General features: G+C 32.5%; 1 pseudogene across 1 annotated transcript; it reads right to left on the minus strand.

Moving 5' to 3' along the window:
- Nucleotides 1-3142: 3142 nt before the first annotated feature.
- On the minus strand, nucleotides 3143-14276 carry LOC306639705 (olfactory receptor 8K3-like; annotated as a pseudogene). Its single transcript has 2 exons — nucleotides 14213-14276; nucleotides 3143-4042 (listed from the first exon to the last, which is right to left on the minus strand). The product of its transcript is annotated as an olfactory receptor 8K3-like (transcript).
- Between the last annotated feature and the right edge of the window lie 1917 nt (nucleotides 14277-16193).

Below are 16193 nucleotides of genomic sequence, written 5' to 3' on the forward strand. Positions count from 1 at the left end.
CAGTTGCGTTTAATGATCTTTTCCATGATCTTTTTCATATACATCTGGAGACACAAAAACACAAACACATATACACACAGGGGTGATTTTTATCTGTGAGTCTAGTAAATGCATGGATAATGTGTAGTGTCCATGACTTATGTGAAGAAGTAATTGTGTGAAAGTTGCCTTCCAAAACAAACAAACACACAACAAAGCAAGATATTCTCATAGGAACACATAATGGGAGGAATAAAATTATTTTTGCAATACGACAGAATTGTAAATAGAAATGAAAGAGAACAGAAGAACACCTCCAATCTCAGAAACTTTGGTTTTAATATTAATGTGGTCATAGTTATTCCTATTAATGCATATGGGAACTTAAGCATTTTAAATACATAGAGGTTTCATTTGAATGCTTTCTTTTTCAGTTTCTTCACATGGCATGTGAAATTCAAATACTGAATGTTAAAACAAAACTAAAGTCTTTGCTTAAATCTAACTTATTGTATTACATATTGCTGGAGTCACCAGCTAGTATTTTACGTATGTGATGCCTTTATTTGCCTTTGATATCTGAGGAGTGCTCCACAAAATGTTCTAAAATTCACCTTCTCTTCATATTTCTAGAAGGGTTTCCAGAGATTTATTACTGGATTTTACCTGAACACTTGGTACCATTCTGTCGAGCCACCAGGACTAGATTTATAGGTAGTAGTGAACTGGTATTTTAATACAAACTTTCATTTGAGACTCTCTTACTTATCAATTTTTTTTCTACTGTCTTTTAGTGTCTGTGTAAATGAAAAATTATAATACACCACTCTTTAGGATATTCACCTAAAACACAGGTTGATATTTTTATAGACATTTTCAGTGCCCCTCAATAGTCTTATATTTTTCTTATTCTAAATTTTGCTGACTTTTCTGAATTAACATTATATAAAATATGAAAGTCTATTGAATCTATTGTAGCCAATAAAATAATCATATGCCAGGTACATGTTTTAAAACTGTACTCCATGGTAAAATGTATAGTGAAAAACGAAATGAAAAAACTGAACATGAATGAAATATGCTAATGAATATTAAATATTAGCACATTACTTTTTTGGGTTTTGTTCATCATTTCAAGGAGTATTAATGTACCACCAAGATATGTTGAAAGTGATATTTTGGATAATTATATTCATTTTTTTTTCACATAAGAGAGTTTATTAAGCACACAGATGAAGTGTCTCCCTGCAGGGTAAGAGAGAAAATGAGAGGAAAAGAGAAAGGAAAGAGAAAGGGCGCACGCGCAGGAGAGAGAAATGGAGGAGACAGCATGAAAGCGAGAAGGAGGAGAGAGAAAGAAAGTGAGGAGAGGAGAGAGGAAGCATGAATGTGAGAAGAAGAAGAGAGAGCATGAGAAAATATCTCTATTCATATTTTTCAAATTCAGAAATTAAAAAAGCATATCTTTATTATAAAAGTGGTACTACTTCACTGAAGTGGTACTATTTCACTGAAGTTAGCTTGGTGACTCATATGAAATAATTTAAATAGAGATTAAATTACACATTTCTATAATCCTATACCAACAAAAGCTGACATAAACATTTCACTTTACCTCTAACAACCCTTTCTATAAATTTATGCTCTTTTCTTAAATACTAATGAATTTAAATTCACAAGTCAATGGCTAGCCATTAAGTATATATAATTTTGTCACGATTAATAAATGATAAAATTTATCACCCATAGAAAATTAACACATGCTTTTATCATTCCAATGAATTATTTTTACTCATCTCTGATCAAATATATACACATAATTTTATTGCATGAGCCTTTACTAAAAAAACAATTCTTTCATTATGTAAATAATGATATGAATGCTAAATAATAAAAATGATGAATACATGGAGGATTATAGAGAGGGTGTGGATGAAGTACATGCAGAAGACATGAAAAGCTTAGAACTCAGTGCCCATGATTCTGCATCTCACCAGAGATACAGGAATGTCTAGATTGTGGGGTTATGCCAGTTTGCTTCCTCTAAGATGGGTTAAACAATCAATGAAGTCAAAGAACGCATCCTAACCAAAAGATAGCATGCTCACTTGCCTACTTCGAAGAACATGGGCCCCTAGAAAGAAGATCATAAAACTACTTCACCATAGAGAAGGAAGAATAAAATCATAAACAGACCATGACATTTAAAAAAATACTTTTACCTTTGTTTAGAGAGGTAAGGAAGAATAACTCTCCATTAGATAAAAACAGGTAGTAAGGAATCAAGATCATGCCAGTAAGGAAGAGAAGAAAAGAAAAAAGAGCAAAAACTTTGAAACTTCTTTGACAGAACTTAGGAAATTTATCTTAACTGGTACATTCACTCATATACACACTACACTAAATTAGACATAATTGGATGGAGTGTTCAAGCTAAGTGTTATTATACAGTCAAAATTTTAATAGACTTTTTGGAATTCATACATGAAAGTAAAGGCCTGGATAAGGAAAGAAAAAAGAAAGGAAAAGGAGTCTAAGACTAAGATCCCCACTTGGAATAAGGACATCTGGACACATTTGAATGACTGTTCCTTCAAAGAACACTACCAAGCCTCCTAATATCATAATGAAGCTCAATGCTCAGAAGCGGATGAAGTTTAAAATTAAAGATTATGTTTACACAAACACACACACACACACACACACACACAATACAAAAATATGCACATGGACATGGGAGAGTTTAAGGTAATACTTGAGATTGCAAAAAGAAACATTTCAAGTCCTCTTCCACACATAGTTTCTTCTAAATATACTGGTCTTCCTCATGCTCATGCAGGATACAAATCTGCTTCCTGATCTTATGGTCTACAGATGCTAAACCTGATTTCTTTACTAGATAATTACTCAGTTATTATGTCTACAATTCATCCTTCCACCTCATGGAAAGCAAAGACTATACTGTTTTTTTCATGAGTATGTTTTGGCTTTCAGAAATTTGGTGGGAATTGAGAAGGCAAATTTTTATATATATATGTTGAGTCCCTTTGTGCTTATCATACATGCCGGGAGAACACAAGGCAGGTTTGTATCCCAACCATGTTCTTAGGATTTATATTTAATGGAAATATTTTTGAATGTGATGTATCTTTTTCCATATTTGTCATAGAGCATGCTTTACATCTTTGTTCCTTAAACTATACATCAAGGGATTCAACATGGGGATAACCAGAGTGTAAAATATGGAAGTCATTTTATCAGTGTCGAATGAGTGGCTGGACTTGGGCTGCACATACATGAAGAACAAAGTCCCATAGAACACCTTGACCACCATCAGGTGGGATCTGCAGGTGGAGAAAGCCTTGCACCTGCCTTTAGCTGACTTCATCCTGAGAATGAGTTTGAGGTGAGCAGGTAGGACACAATGATGACCAGAAGAGAGAAAATCGAATTACTGTATGTTAAAACCATAAATATCACTTCAATTTCATGTGTATTTGAGCAGAGCAAAGATAATAAAGGAAGACCATCACAATAGAAATGACTGATTATATTGTAACCACAGAAAGATAAATAAAATCTTTATGGTGACCTGAAGAGACACAAACGTACTGTAGAGAAAGGGGACAACTTCCAGTATATAACATACCCTCGGTGAAATAATGACTGTGTAGAGGAGAGGGTTATAGATGGCCACATAGTGGTCATAAGCCATCGAAGACAGAATAAAAAGTTCACTACCAATGAACAAAATGAAGAATGCTAGTTGTATAGCACATAAACATTTTGAGATTACATTTTGAATCACCACAAAATTTACTAACATCTTGGGACTCACAGCTAAAGAATAACCAAGATCTGTAATAGCCAGTGTCTGAGAAAAAAGTACATGGTGTTTTCAGGCTGTGGTTCACCTTAGTGAGGACAATTATGCCCAAGTTGCCCAGCACTGAGACCAGGTAGATGATGAGGAAGAACCCAAACAGTGGAGCCTGCAGCTCAGGGCGTGATGTGATACCCTTCAGAATGAACGCATGCACCACTGTCAGATTGTGTTTCTCCACTCAGTGGTATTAGAAAGCCTGTATTTGATAGACACAGTAGGAAGGTTTTTATGTTTTGACTGTCATCCTATGAAGATTAATTATGCAAATCTAGGGTAAATAAGATATATCCAATATTTCTAATTTAAAATAGTTGAAAATGAATCAATATTGACACAAATAAATATATAAATAGAGATAGAGGCAAAGGTGCAGCAGTGGTTCTCATACCGGGTGAATTTACTCAAAAAAGAGCATTTTTAATTGCTGCATATTTTCATCGTCCCAACTGGGACATGAACTGCTACTGAGCTCTAATGGTTAGTGGTTATTTAAACTGTTCAAAGTACCATATCCAATATCTAGCCCAAAGTGCTATCCATGTCAATAAGTGTGTTGCAAATTGAGAAAAAGTAACAGATGGAATACCTTGAAAATAAAAAGATAGACTTACAGATTCAGATAAATTGGTATAAATTATAACACAAAAGTGAATTAAGTTTAAACATTATTAAAATATTTGCTGTTAAATAAATTGATGATTATTATGTAAAGTTTTCTGTTTTTCATTTGTATCATTACATTTATATGGTGATATTTAATAAGTACTTTCAATATTACTTAATATATATTCTAATTATGTGCTCTTTAAAATGACAAATTCCAAAAAATTGCAAAGAACTTCCCAATTCAAAACTTAGTCTTATAGATCCTAATACTTCAAGGAGTTAGATGAGCAACTTCTAACTCCCTTGATAGTTATTGGCCAGATGCATTAATAAAAAGTCAATAGTAGATCACACTGCATTTGTATCGACATGAAGAAACGAACCAGGAGTTGTATGCATGTAGATGTAGTTCATACTATATTAACTCAGTGTATACAGAGGTTACTTTGGGCAATCATCTATCAAAGTTGATCGCCACATACAGAACAAACATGATCTTGCTGTGTATTTGGAAGGATGAACCATGATTAAATGATTCAATGTGTCCATGCTATTTCAAAATACTTCTCAAATATCCCTTTGCTTTTATTTTTATTTTTAAGTGGTGGCAGTAACCTACCTGAGATAGGTTTTCTTTATATATTTTTCTGTACATTCTTCTACAGAGGAGCTCCACTTCTTTTAAAAGGCTAAAATAAAAAATAGATGAGAATAGGTCAAGTAGCATGCCGATTTTTCCATTTTCTATTACTTTTATGATTCTTTTGGATTACTTAACTTCTATTTTTTATAAAATTTTATAGAATTTTAATATAATTTAGGTTGATGTAAATTTATTTAAAATATTGCGTTTCCCCTGAGGGCAATTTCATTAAATTTGAAATATATTCCCTTGCACGTAACATATCTGATAGACTTTATGGTTCACCTGAAGGAGTGTGAGGAAATCTGAACAATTAGGAGAAAGAGAGGTCATTGGCACTGGTTTTGTACAATGAAGAGTCATAAAATTTCCTTAGGATAAAGGACACTGTATCTCAAAGAAAATAAAAAGGGTCAAGAACTTTTAAATAGATTTTTAAAGTTATATATAATATAAAATATTTACTATGGTGTGTAAACCACAGAGACATATACGCTGAAGATGAGGTATATAAGGCTTCTCCCTCATCTTTTAGAATCTTATTTACAATAACTCCATGGGAACACTTTTTCAACTATGACAACACATTATTCAGATAAATATCCAAATAAAATTATATCTGAATACCTAAACAACTTCAGGGATTTGAAAAATAAAGCATAGTAACAGACGAGTAGCATTTTTAAGGTAAGATTATTAATATTTCTATAAAAATTTTTGTAATTAATTTTCCCTACATAAGAAAAATTAGCAGAATGACACTCTAGCAAAAATAGTAGTGATGGCTGTCCGTGTATGAGCTACAAGCAAACAAAAACATCTTACAATTCTGCACATATATACATAAACTCAGTTATATTTACATACAATTTGGTCTTAAATCACATAAGTTATTATTTATATGGTTGAGGCTACCTGATATCCTACTCTGTTCCTACCAGAACACTTTCTCATGTTAAATATAACAAAGTACTTCAGATTATCCCACCAAAGAAGTCCATTCAATAAATGAAGTAATAATGTTTAAATCTCATTTTTATGGTTTTGTTTTGATTTGGTGTGAAGTTATGAGATTCTACCAAATAATGTGCATACGATAATCTATTTTGCTGCAATATAAAAAAATACCGAAATGTTTCCTCCTATTGGTTTTGGGGTCCAATAGAAAGAACCAAGCTGATTTCGCAAAGTTTAATAACCTATGTTCATACTCAAGTGTACTTTTTAAATTACACTGTGAAAAAAATTTAGGCAAATTCCAAACAAAAGGAAAAATATTTCATATGACTAAAAAATTGGATATGTAAAAATCTCCTGAAAATCAATAAACTATTCTTTTATTTCTCTACATGAGTAGTAAACTCTTTTCCTTATCAACAGATTGAAAATGAATCCCATTCATACAGTCATTTCCATAATTTTAAATGCTAATTATTTTGAGAGGATCACTAAGACCTACATATTCAGAAAGACCTAAGAATGAAAGACCGAATCCTTGCTGTTTCCACTTTTGCTTTAAAATATGTCTCCTTCTATTTATGTTTCATCTGCTCTCACTTTTTTCATCTGTTAAATGTAAAAGTATATCTCTATAAAATTCAATATTATCTAGGCACCCACACAATGTGCATGTTTCAAAGGTGCTTATTATGAGTATTTACCCATTCAAGTTGGGTGAACATGTTCCAAAATTAATATAAAGAAAAAGAGAGAAAGATCCCATTGCAATTGAGGCATTATGGAGTAGAAGAAAGTGCAGAAATCGAATGAGAAATGCTCACTTATATTAAAGGGAACAGCTGTTGTGAACATATGTTCATTTCTGTAGAGACTGATGAAATATGCCAACTCATCAAACTACGTTTGTTATCTGTAATGAAACTCCTCTCTTGATTCTCCTGTGTATTCCTTAACATGACATTTCTTTGGAAAATTTATTAATTTCTTCTTAATGTAGAGATTCTCTCTGAGGAGACAACAAACAATTTGTGATCATTCCTAAAGCACTTGAAACCCTAATGAAATGCATGGAGGTTGTCAACTAATTACCAAAAAAAAAATTCATAAAAATTTAACTACTTCTTTATGCATTTTTTGTAGAATCCTACAAACTGACTTCTGGATGTTATCTAGAAGTATTTGCATATTAGAATTACAATGAGATCTTAGTACACTTATGTTCATTGCAGCATAATCTGAAAGAAAGACATATAAATGTATTTATTGAAGGACGAATGGATAAGACAAATGTATATGCAAACAATGAAATATCATTCAGACTTAAGGAATTATATGCTTCATTGTGTGATAACATGGATAGACCAGGAGAATATATTAAATAAAACAAACCAATCACAGAAGAAAAATACTGCTATTTTCCACATTTACATGATATATTCAAAATACTCAAAAATAGAATTATAAAGTGGAGTGGTGATTGCAGAAGACAGGGAATTGAGGAAAATGAGTTCCAAATAAATAGACATGAAATCTCAATCATGCGGATAAATTTCAAGATGGGCTGTACAACATTGTGCCTATTGTTAACAGTACTAAATGGAGCATTTAAAATATTGAGAAGTAAATTTCATGTTAAGCACAATTAAATAAATGTTTACAAAGAAACAAAGATCCAATACCTCTTAAAATAGATATGAATCTTCAAAATATTAAACCAATTAATAAAACAGGCATATAATGACATCTTTCCTCTCAGTTCTTTATTTGTTACAAGGTATTTATTTATTTATTTTTTTCTGTTCAGCTACCTTTATTTTACTTTTTATTATTACAATTATTCTAATTTATTAGTAGTTATTCTTTTTTTAATTAAAAAATCTTATATTTATTTTTGATGACTCCACAATGAAAAGGGTGTGAATTTATTGTTACCATAGAATAATAAAGTGTAAGCAATTTACCTCTCCTCTGTCATGCCATAAGCATACTTGATATTTTGGGCATACAAGTTGTCAATTTACACAATCATCCAATCGACAAAAATTTAATAAGCCCCTTCTCCATTCCAGGAACTATGACATTTGAATTAATATTAAAATTAATATTGTTATAATAGATAACAATACTGATGATTTACCTGAATATCATTTTACATGAATATCATTTTACAATGGAACAATTTTATGTTTTTTTAATTTTAATTAAAAAATCATAAATTTACTAGGGCAATCTTGTTTGATTCATTCTGTTCTTTTTTCCCTTCCCCCCATCCCTCCCACCCCTCTTTTCCCTCTTTTCCCTCTATACAGTCCTTCCTTCCTCCATTCTTACTACCCTCCTTATCCCTAACCCTAAACCTAACCCTAACCCTAACGCTAACCCCTCCTACCCCCCCTTATATGTCCTCATCTGCTTATCAGCGAGATCATTCGTCGGTATTTATTTTAAATTTATTTTAGGTATACATGACAGTAGAGTATATTTTGACATATTATATACAGAAAGACTATAACTTATTTTATTTAGGATCCCATACTTGCAGTGCTATGTGATGTTGTGTTTCACTGATGGTTTATTCAAATACAAACATAGGAAAGTCATGTCTGATTTATTCTACTCTCTTTTCTATTTCCATCCCTTCTTCCTTCTCTTTATGCCACTTTGTCTAATATGATGACCTTCTTTTCTTGCCTCACCACACTTCTTTTGTGTTAGCATCCTTATATCAGAGGGCACATTTCGCCTTTGATTTAAGGGATTGGTTTATTTCACAAATAATGAGTCTCCAGTTCCATTCATTTACCAAAATGCCATTATTTCATTTTCCTTTATGATTGAGTAATATTCTATTGTGTATATATACCACATTATCTTTATCCATTCATCTATTGAAGGGCACCTAGGTTGGTTCACAGTTTAGCTACTGTGAATTGATCTGCTATAAACATTTATGCAGCTGCATCACTGAAATATGCTGATTTTAAGTCCTTTGGGTATATAGCAAAGTAAGGGATGACTTAGCTGGGTCAAATGGTGATTCCATTCCAAGTTTTCTGAGGAGTCTCCAAACTGCTTTCCATAGTGGTTGTACCGATATGTAATCCTACAAACATTGTATGATTGTACCTTTTTCTCCTACATCCTTGCCAACATTTATTGTTATTTTATTCTTGATAATTGCCATTCTGACTGGAGTGAAATAAAATCTCAATGTAGTTTTAATTTGCATTTCTCTAATTGTTACTGATGTTGAACATTTTTTCATATATTTGTTGGCCAGTCCTATTTCTTATTCTGTGACATGCCTGTTGAGTTCCTACACCCATTTATTGATTGGGTTATTTTGTTTCGTGGTGTTAAGTTGTTTGAGTTCTTTATGTACAGTGGAGATAAAGGTCCTATCTGAGGTGCAGGTTGCAAATGTTTTCTCCCATTCTCTAGTCTCTCTGTTCATGTTCTTGATTGTTTTCTTTGATTTGAAGAAGCATTTAAGGTTGTTACTATTCCGTTCTTTGATTCTTGATTTTACTTCTCATGCTTTATAAGTCTTGTTTAGGAAGTCGGTTCCTAAGCTGACGTGATAGAGATTTGAACCTACATTTTCTTATAGTAGAAACAGGGTCTCTGGTCCAATGCCTAATTACTTGATCCACTTTTTGTTGAGTATTATGCAGGGTGAAAGATAGGGTTTCAATTTCATTCCACTATATATGGATTTCCAGTTTTCCCAGCACCAGTTATTGAAGAGGTGACCTTTTTGCCAACATATGTTGATGGTACCTTGGTCTTGTATGATATAAATGATTATATGTGAGTTTGTCTCTATTCACCTCTATGAATTATATTCTGTTACATTGATATTCATGTCTGTTTGGGGGCCAACACCATGCTGTTTTTCTTACTGTAACTTTGTAGTATAATTTAAGGTTTGGTATTCACTTTTCTCATTAAGAATTGCTTTGACTATTCTGGGCCTCTTATTTTTTCAAATGAATTTCATGACTGTTTTTTCTATGAGGAACGTCAGTGAAATTTTAAGAGGGATTGCATTAAATCTGTATAGCCCTTTTGGTAGTATGTCCTTTTTGACAATATTAATTCTGTCTATCCATTGTCTAAGGTCTTCAATTTCTTATTTCAGTGCTCTGCAGTTTTCATTGTAGAGGTCTTTCACTTCCTTTGTTAGATTGTTTCCAAAGTATTTTATTTTCTTGCGGCTATTGTGAATGGGATGGTTTTCCTAATTCCTCTTTCAACTGATTCATCATTGGTATCTAGGAACAAAAACTATTTATGGGTATTAATTTTTTTTTTTCCTTCTGAGGCACGGGGGATTCAAACTGCAGCCCTTGTGCATGCTAGGTGAGTGCTCTCCAAAATGAGCTATTTTTTCAGTTCAAATGAGCTATTTCTTCAGCTCTAATTTTTTTATCTTGCTACTTTAATGAATTTATTTATGAGTTCTATGAACTTTCTGATGTAGTCTGGTGGGTCTTGTTAATATTAGATTGTGTCATTGGAAAGTAGGGAGCTCCTCTTTTCCTATTAGTGTCCCTTTTATTTATTTTGTCTAATTACTTTGGCTAGGGTTTGAATAATCATGATAAGTAGAAGTGGTGAAGAAAGGCATCCCTGTCTTGTTTCAATTTTTGGAGGAAATGCTTTCAATTTTTCTCCATTTGGAAAGATGTTGCCCTTGATTTTAGCATACATAGCTTTTACAATGTTGATGTATGTTCCTGCTCTCCCTTGTGCTTTGAACATTAATAAATGTTGAATTTTATCAACACTTTTTCTGTATCCATTAAGATAATCATATGATTCTTGGCTTTAAATCTATTGACGTGATGAATTAGTTACAATTATTGATTTCTTCATGTTGAAACAACCTTGCAACCCTGGGATGAATACCACTTGATCATGGTGGACTATCTTCTTACTATATTTTGCATGTGATTTGCCAGTATTTTATTAAGAATTTTGCATCTGTGTTGATTAGGAATATCAGTTGGAAGTTTTCTTTCCTTCCTTGTATGATTTTGGTATCACAATGATACTCTTAGAATGAGTTTGGAAGGGTTCTCTCCTTTTCTATTTAATGGAATAATTTAAGGAATATTTGTGTGAATTTATCTTTGAAGGTGTAGAAATTGACTGAGAATTCATGTGGTCCTTAGATTTAATTTGTTGGTAGACTTTTGATGGCATCTTCAGTTTCATTGCTTAAAATTGATTTGTTTAAATTTTCTAAGTCCTCCTGTTCAATTTGGTAGATTATATGTCTATAGAAATTCATTGATGTCTTCATTATTTTCTATTTTATTAGAGTATAAATTTTTTAAATACTTTTTGGTTTTCATTTGTATTTCAGTAGTGTCCATGATAATATTTCCTTTTCACCATGAATTTAAATGATTTCAGTTTTTTCTCATTTTTTTTCATGAGTTTGGCTTAGGGTGTGTCAATTTTATTATTTTTTTCAAAGAACCATCTTTTTTCTCATTGATTTTTTTAAAATTCTTTTTGTTTGCTTCAATTTCATTTATTTTGGTTCTGATTTTAGTAATTTCCTGTTTTCTACTGCTTTTAATGTTGACTGGTTCTTCTTTCTCTAAGACTTTGAGATGTAATGTTAGGTTATTGATTTGGTGACTTCTGGTCTTTTAATGAATGAGCTCAATGCAATAAACTTTCCTCTTAGAATCATCTTCGTAGTGTCCCAGTGATTTCGACATGTTTTGTCACTATCCTCATTTATCTCTAAGCATTTTTTAAAATTTCATCTCTGATTTCTTTTGCTATCCATTGGTCATTTAACAGCATATTATTTTTTTCTGAGTGTTATAGTAGTTTCTATTTTTTTAAATTTCATCATTAATTTCTAATTTCATTCCATTATAACCTGATAGAATGCAAGTTATTATCTCAAACTTTTGTGATTGTTAAGAGTTACTTTGTGGCCTAAGATGTGGTTTATTTTGGAGAAGGATCCATGTTCTGCTGAGAAGAAAGTGTATTCAGTTATTAATGGATAAAATATATTCTATATATATTTGTTAATTCTAAATAATTAACTGTATTTTTAATTCTATAGCTTCCTTATTTAGTTTTTGCTTGGCATATCTATCTAGTGATGAGAGAGGCATTTTAAAGTTACCCAGTATTATTGTGTTTTGGTCTATTTGATTCTTGAAATTGAGATGGGTTTGTTTGATATACATAGATACTCCATTGTTTGGGACATAAATATTTATGATTGTTCTGTCTTCCTTATGTATGATTCCCTTAATCAATATGAAATTTCCTTCTTTGTCCCTTTTGATTATATTTGGCTTGACATCCACTTTAATTGATATGAGGATAGAAACTCCTGCTTGTTTATGAGATCCATATGAATGGTATGTGTTTTTTCCCTCCTTTTACCTTCAGTCTGGGGATGACTTTGCCTTTGAGGTTAGTGATTTGGAGACAGTATATTGTGGGTTATTGTGTTTTAATACAATATGCCACTTGTTGTCTGTTGATTGATGAATGTAGACCATTCACTCTCAGGGTTATTACTGAGAAATAATTCTTATTCCCTATCATTTTGATTTCTTTCAAGTTTTTAATTTGAAATAGTTTCTCCTATGATTGATTGTTTTTCTAGTGAATTTCCTCCCTTTTCTGGTTGTCAATTTTATTTTTCATTTTTCTCCATGAAATATTTTATTATGTTTTATAGTGTGAGCTATCTATTTGTGAATTCATTTAACTTTTATTCCTAGAAGGTTTTTATTTAATCATCGAATCAGAAAGTTAATATTGTGGGATGTACATTCTTAGTTGGCATCCATTTTCTTTCAGGTCTTGGTTTATATTTTTCCAAGACTTCCTAGCTTTGAGAATCTGAGTTGAAAAATCAGCTGAGATCCAGATTGTTTTTTTCTCTAAACATGACCAGTCATTTTTCTCTAATAGTCTTTAAAATTCTATCCTTATTCTGTATGCTAGGCATTTTCTTAATAATGGAACTGTTTTAATTTTGCATATTTGAGATCCTCTATTTGACTTTTCATTTCATTACTTAGGTCTGAGAATTTTTCAGATATCATTGAATTGAAAACATTGCATATTACTTTGGTTTGTATATACAAGTTTTCATCTATCCCAATAATTCTTAAGTTTGGTCTTTTCGTGTTATCCCATATTTCTTGAAAGTTCTGTTAGTTCTGTTCATGGTCTCTTAACATCTTTTTTCTGTGGTCAACATTATTTTCAAAATTATATGTGTTATCTTCATTGCCTGAAACTGTCTTCAAAGTAGTTTAGTCTGCTGGTGATGCTTTCCAGTTAATTTTTAATTTTGTTCATTGCTTTTTTCATTTTCAGAATTTTTGTCTGATTCTTTTTCAGGATCTCTATCTCTTTATTGAAGTGATATTTCACTTTTTATATTTTCTCTCTGATTTCAATTCTTACATCATCTTTTACTCATGGATTACTTTAACCATGCAATCTCTGAAATCCATTTCTGACATTCCCTTCATTATAGGGTCACTGGATTGATGTTGAGATATTCTATGTTGTTTTGGATGATTTGTTCCTTCCTTTTCCATATTGCTTTTGTATCTTCCCATCTATCTGGATGAAGCTGAAGGTGTAAAGTTTCTCTCTTATGACTTTATAGTGTCCTTCTATATTACTGCCTCACAGATTAAGGGGGAAGACCAATGATAACAATAATCTATGCAAACTATATATAGCAATAGATTTGGTATTTATTTCCTATTTTGATATTTATAGTGTTAATTGGTACAATATGCCAAAATAGTAGGAACAACAATTTCCAACAGAAAAACAGTAAATAACCATGAATTATGTATGGCATAAAATCAAACAATAGGAGTTGTCTATGACTTCTGCCTTATCAATTATTTCTGTGGTATTTTTTATATATATGTATATGTACAATATACATATATATAAATATATCATTCATACATATATATAAATATATCAATTAGTATTAAGTGGTGTTAAAGATATGGGAAAAGGGTGTGAGGGCATCTTGATCCTGGCTCACCTAGTCACCCAGTCTGGCATCCACCAGGTTCTCAGAGACAACTCGGGCAACACTTGTTGGGACCCAACATCACCTGGCCTGCTGTTTTGGCAATTGACAGGGTCCTCTGGTTCCCCAATCCCCAGTTTCCCAACCATCCGCTAACCACCCACACGTTTCAGGTCCTGCAGCTCTGTGGCTGGCCCACAGCTTTCAATGCCTGGTTCTGATTTTTCCAATACAGACCATCTTTCCCAGACAGGGGCATAGGTCTGCGACTTAGCGCTCAGGACCTCCAGGGAGAGACACAATTCAGAGACTAAACTATAGACCAGGAATTTTGGAGCCCACAAGTGAGGGAAAGGACTAAGATGAAGCTCCTGCATCACATTAGTGGACCCCAAAGGAGAGACCAGATGCAGTCTTCCAGAGGGACTGGCGTTGCTGTACCCTGCCTCAAGGAGTCTCGCCTCCAAGTCTAATCCTCCCACTTTAGCAACTGTCACCATCCTGAGACTGGAGTTACCTGCAAACTCCAGAAAACCCTGCCTATCAGCATAGAGGGGAGGAAGAGGAGATACTAAACACCGCACAAACAATTGTTCAATTTTCCTTCAAGATCTTTTTATTTCTTTTCCCCCAGTGTTTTCTTTTTTCATTTCCTACTCTCACATCCCATTGTCTTTGAAATCAAATACCTTTCATGCATCAGGCACCTGAAGACTGGGAGGTTTGAATAGTATATTACTGTTTTGTTGTAGATTTTTTCTAACTTATTCTCTCTATCCTCTTATTTATCTGTTTCTTCGGATTCTCTTTCTCCCTTTTCTCCTGCTAACAACCAACTTCTTTTGATTCCATTTTCACTCTTCCTATGATCTACTACCTCTATATTCTCACTACTTACCTCATTAACATCTCATACTACACCCCTACCCCATCCTCTCCTTGTCCACCATTAGAAATTTTAGACCTTATTGAAAACCTACTGTTTATACTGTAGATAATAATCAGAAACATCATCTCTGTTTATTATGACAATACTGTTAACATCGTAACAGGGGATGTTTGGTTTAAGGCTGCATATTTTTTGCATCAAGTGATGTTAATATTGATATCCCTTAAAGGTGAGGTATTGGAAACCTGCAGGGATTCTATAAATCTATAGTGTAGAAACCACACTATCTTGGATTTGCACTGCTAGAGGGGAAGATACGTGAACAACATGAAAACACAAGGGAAGAAAGTCACCTAAACAAAGATGCTATATTAATAGAATTCATTGACAGCATAGAAGAAATGTCAGAAAAGGATTTCAGAAAGTATGTAACTGAAATGATCTGCAAAGTAAAGGATGATATAAGAAAGCAAGTGTAGGCAACAAAATATCTTTTCAATAAAGAGTTAAAAGAACAAATTTAGGAAGCAAAAGTTTATTTCAATAAAGAAATAGAAATTCTGAAAAAAATATCAAACAGAAATCCTTGAAATGAAGAAAACAATAAACCAAATTAAAAACTCAATAGAAAGCATCACCAATAGACTAGAACACTTGGAAGACAGAAATTCAGACAATGGAGACAAAATATTTAATCTTGAAAATAAAGTTGGCCACATAAAGAGAGAAGATGGTTGGAAATCATGAACAGAACCATCAAGAATTATGAGATAACATGAAAAGACCAAAATTAAAAATCACTGAGATTGAGGAAGGTACACACATACGAACCAAAGGAATAAACAATCTATTTAATGAAATAATATCAGAAAACTTCCCAAATTTGAAGAATGAAATGGAAAGTCAAATAAAAGAGGCTTGCATCACAGCAAATGTACAACATTGCAACAGATCCACAGCAAGGCATATTATAATGAAAATGCCCAGCATACAAGATAAAGATAGAATTTTAAAGGCTATGAGATAAAAGCATCAGATTATGTATAGGGGGAAACCAATATGGATATCAACAGATTTATCAGCCCAGACCCTAAAAGTTAAGAGTGTTTGGAACAATATATACCAAACTCTGAAAGAAAATGGATGCCAACCAAGACTCTTATATTCAGCAAAACTA

The sequence above is a fragment of the Sciurus vulgaris genome (assembly GCF_902686455.1).
Source record: "Sciurus vulgaris genome assembly, chromosome: 11".
NCBI classification, from domain to species: domain Eukaryota; kingdom Metazoa; phylum Chordata; class Mammalia; order Rodentia; family Sciuridae; genus Sciurus; species Sciurus vulgaris.